This window comes from Dendroctonus ponderosae, unplaced genomic scaffold, assembly GCF_020466585.1.
Source record: "Dendroctonus ponderosae isolate FM_Combo_2020 unplaced genomic scaffold, Dpon_F_20191213v2 Dpon_F_20191213_3, whole genome shotgun sequence".
Lineage (NCBI taxonomy): Eukaryota > Metazoa > Arthropoda > Insecta > Coleoptera > Curculionidae > Dendroctonus > Dendroctonus ponderosae.
The window spans coordinates 8,313,511-8,318,695 of record NW_026018508.1 but is presented as its reverse complement, the minus strand read 5'-3'; positions in this window follow the sequence as shown (position 1 = coordinate 8,318,695).

The following is a 5,185-nucleotide window of genomic DNA, read 5'->3' as shown; positions in this document are numbered from 1 at the left end:
AGTTTCTTGTTCACACTTATATCATGACGTTAATTCTCTATTTCGCTGTCTTTGGAAAGTGGTGAAAACCTTATTATCGATTCAGTTTTTTTTGAAAAAGTGACTAAATATTTATTTTGGTACGCGAATTGTTCAAGTGTAGTGAGTTTTTGACGATGAGGTAGAAAATGGAGGATAGGGTGCCAGCTTGTGGAAAACTAGTAAACATGATTTTTAAAATTAGTTGTTTTGTTCCGAAGTTGATGGCATACTTTATTGTTCTTTGTTCATTTCAAATAATTAAGATTTGACAAACTTTCTCTAATACTAAAGAACGTTTTTTTTCAGGTGGCACGATTTCAGGTTGCCATGCAGATCTAGAGGTTTTAGTCCTATATTATTGACTTGTATTTTATCATATTGCTGCATGCCATATTTACTCGCCAAGGAACGTCGAAGGACTTTCTGGATTCTGAAATGAGTTTTGAAATGTTTAAAGTAGATGGCGACCAGGGATGTAGTTATTCTTTGATAGTACTTACGCTGCTCACATGTGCAGATTTGTGGATTTTACGAGGCAAATTTTATACAACGGCTTTTTCGAAATTGTAGCGCACTTATTTTCGTTTGCCTTTATTTGGTATAAATTTTCTTCGTCGAAAACAGATAACTTTTTTAACTGCTTCTATTCACTAATGACAGTGTTTTATGAATGAAATACAAAGTTTCGCATCATTCTAAGGTAGCAATGGAAAAATAAACGCAGAAATACTGTTATATACTAAATTTGACCTTAATTCTAACCGATTGTTATCAACAGTAAATATGTAAATATTTGGATAATACTTTGAATATGGTCACCACCCGAAGAGGATGACTGAGTGATGAAAGAAAGGCACTTCAAAGCCAACGGACTTCAGCTGAGCTAAGCCAAAAAGCTTCAAACTGAGAAAGTTCCGCAATATAGGTCAGCAACGTGATCGTTCTTGCAGCCTCATCAACTTGTTTCTTTGCACTTTTGTAATAAAATCACAAGTTTTAAATCTGATTGAAAGTTTCAAACAAATAGTGCCGAGCCACTATGGTCGTGAGGAAATTATTGGTAAATTGAACATGTCTGCCTAATACCCACGGCAATAGTTATGTCAGATGGAAAAACTCAATGAAATTTTTAATGCGACAAATTATTAAATGGAATTTGTGTTGAAAGTGCTTTTAAGACACTCATGCAAATTGCGGAACTCGCTTCGCTCCTCGTGCAAACTTTCACATGCGTGCCTTAAAATTGTAATTTAGAACTTATATCATAAATAACTATTATCGTATTAACGCAATGCGCTCCAATCGCCGGGCTAAATGGAAAATTTTGAGAAACTTTACATTGAAGAAAATATAAATGATTGGTTCTTTGAAGAATTGGGGCTATGAAAGCATTGCCGTGGTAGATATACAAAATTGGTACCAATAATACGGTCTTTTTGGTGGCGACATCCATTGAGTCTGAGCGAAGAAGCGTGGTTAGCTTGGTTGTATGATGGGTTCTGCACTGGTTCTAAAAGTGTGGAATGATAAGTATAGGATTTGGTGCCAACAGGGCGCTAGTCGCTTTTAGACATATTCATATTACTTTAAGGATTACTAAACTGAGTTAGAAAGGCGTCCTTATGCCAGGTAGCAATAAATCGAGGGATAATTTATTAATTTCTCAAAACCCCAAAATGGACATTTTGGAACACGTTGATTGGAACCAGATGCCTGTTGTCAAACTTAAGGCGATGTTTCTGAAAAAAATCACAAATTTCTTCCTGGAATAATAGTGACATAAAACACGATAAAGTTAATATTTTTTTATTAAATAATCATTTTTCTGTACTCCATTAAGAACACACATTATGAGTATTTTGCTAAAGGACTGTAAAATTTTCTAACATTTGGTCAACAAGTACAAATGATTCCGCTTCAACTACCAAGTTTCAAGTAAAAAACCTTGAACATATAGCCCTTGCTGTGGAGAAATTCACAATGACCGAATATTAATTAATGACAAACCAAAGCATTTTTTTTCAGGTCTACGTTTACATGCTTTAGTATATATTAAATAAGCTGGAAATTTTCGAAAATCATGTCTATAATGTAATGGCTATTGAATTATGAACTTATTGAATATGACAAAAATATGAACATATTCCAGCTCATTAAATTTATGTTTATGCGCAGCATTTGTAACGAGATTTAAAATTCAATTTTTGGAAATCCCAAAATATACATTTTTGATAAATTATATTTTGATCCAATTATATGAATTGTGTAATATGTGAAGTTTGTTGAAATTAATTACTAGATTTAACAATAAAACAAAAAGTATTGCACATAATTATTAATAGCAAATATCATGCATTTTATGCAATTTTTTGTTATTTGAAATTATGAAAGCTTTTTGGACTGTTTTGTAATACAAATTACAATGATTATTGCCAAGGATCCTACAAAATAAAATATTGAAGAGATCATCGATGATATGTTACTTATATGTATTGGCTAGTTTACATGCATGATATTGGCGTAATATTTTACTCAAACGTTAGTTGGCTTAAGAACGCTTAAGAAAGCTTAAAAACGCAGATATAAAAATTCACAATAATACAAGTCTAATTACAAATTCTTCTAGCAGATATATTTCTTAGGGGCAACATTCAAGAACATATGTGCTTGTTTTCATCATCAGACTAATCAATTAATAAATGAAGACACACGAAACTTACTATTTTGTTCTGAAAATAGTAGTTTGGTGTATTTTCACGCATTACTTAGGATATGAAAAATAAAAGGTCCTGGAATTGGTCCTTACGTGCTAATAATTTATCATCTCTCTAAACATAATGTTTTATAACAAATATATAAAATTAATTATAAAAACTGAGAAACGTCTTGTTAATTTCACGTTAGATGTTTTGTAGAAAAAGTCATTATATTTGTATTTTTTTATATTACCTATAAATTCTAGTAGAACTCAGTCAGTAGAAGAAAATGTTATAATACATTATTTCACATTTTATTTTCCCTAATTTGTCAGCAGCAGTAAGAACAGCTAAGGAAAAAAAATACTAAACAAAGATTGAATTAATTTAGTGCATTTGCAATGAGCAGTTTATTTAAGGCTAATTTCAAATATTTAGCTGAAAAAATAGGAACGTAAAATTAAACGTTGACAAAATCTTTAAAAGCCAAAATTATTCATGAGCAAAGTTTTAAAATAAGTTCATTGTAAGCTTTTTATCGACGTCTATATCCTTACTAGCTGCTTGGAGAATAATGGGGGGTAATTTACAGAAAGAGTAGATTAAAGAGTCGAAAAAACTTCCACAAAAGCGTTTTAACATTGAATAGAACCTTTTCCTACAATTTTATATAGTTTTAAGCATTTACGACATCAGCTACGATGATCAGTTTACAACTTTGCTATAGTCATTACCACCGTACTCTAAAAGTCTAAAAGATATGTGTGTACAAACTTACTATACTTACGTTTAGACTGAATTGCAGTAAAAAATTGTATGAAAACTTATTTTTAGCATACTCATAACGAGGAGGAAGTGTTCGTTAACTTAGTTAAAGTTCTTATTTTTTGAGAACTTCGAACCAATATGTACCACCATTTAATTGAATTATACATTAAAAAATAAATTATTGTTAAAGGTTACCCAATTAATACCTCGTTAAATGGCGTTGATAAAATCAATCTGAAAATGGCATATTATAATTCCAGAATAACTATAATAGTTTAGCTAAGATAGAGTAATAGACCGAGTCCCGGCTATTATGCTGTACGTTATCCAGGACTAAGCCAAGATTTATTGGAAAATACCGTTTCTAAAACACGACCTGGCAAATTTCAACTTAACATATATTGTACACGAGCCATAAGGGGCGAGTGTTACACCTGAAGCTTAACCCTATGAGCTCAGATTATTTTGGATTTTCAATATTCAGTACCATGAATACTTACTACTTGTTATTGGGCACACATTGGAAAGAAACAATATCAGTACTTCAAGAAAAAACACATATCCAAAAACAAAAATCATTGTGTTTGCTGTACTTGTTACTGGTATCTAAAGTAAAACAGTTAGACGACAACTTAATCACGAAATTGTACTATAATTTGTTTTTTTCTGAAAAGCTTTCAGCGGGGAATCATTATAGTTTATTAGATCCATCCAAAATGCCAATATGCAAATCAAAATCCAAATATGCACTTTGAGAATTGACAACTCATTTAAAATTAGCGATGAATGGGCCACCTCGAGCGATTATTAATCGTAAGTAAAAACCTAAAGGCAATTATAATTATTCCACAGTGCAGAGAGGATCAAAATCTTGAACAGTGATTAATTATTGGAACACTTTCGCCTCTAACGGTTTTATTACATATTTTACATAACATTTAAAAAACAAAACTTTTTATTTTCAATACCAATATCAACCAACTACTATTTCTTTCATTTGTTGCGTTTGCCCAGATTTCCATCATTCTCTACTCTGCTAAAGTACAAAGTAACTTTCCACTGTGTGTCTCAATGACTATCCTGGTATCCATCGACTGTCCTGAATATAAACGGCTCTTTTTCAAAAGTTTTTCAATGTTCATGAGTTTGGATTAATATCAAATGGATGGCCTTTAAAAATAATTTACTCTTACCAACTTAGACGATTCTTAAATTATGTTTATTCCGTACTTCTTTATTAACTTACTTGTGAGTAGAAAATTAATAAATTTGACCATACAAACTGAATATTTATAAGAGAGTTCTAGCATTTATCCCACTTAAGTCGATATAGAAAATTTTACTAGAACTAGCTTAAAGTAATCTTACTGTTTCTATACATATACAAGACCCAAAGTGATATTCAGACAAATAGAGTTTGCTCGAAAATTTGTTTATTATCTTTTACAAGTCTAGTAGAAGTAGTAGGAGCCGAAAAGACCCTATGCTCTGGTATGCAGTGATTCCTAACATTGAATTCCTTTCTTTCCATTTCAGTTTCTGAACTGCTAGGGAAGTTTGTTAGATAATTTAGAATTGAATAGAGACGATCCCAATCTAACTTAAGCCTATGGCTGAAAGTCAATTTCCATATTGACTTCTAATTCAACTGAGTTACGATTTTCTTCTCCTATGAGTTACATATCGTAGAAACGTGTAAT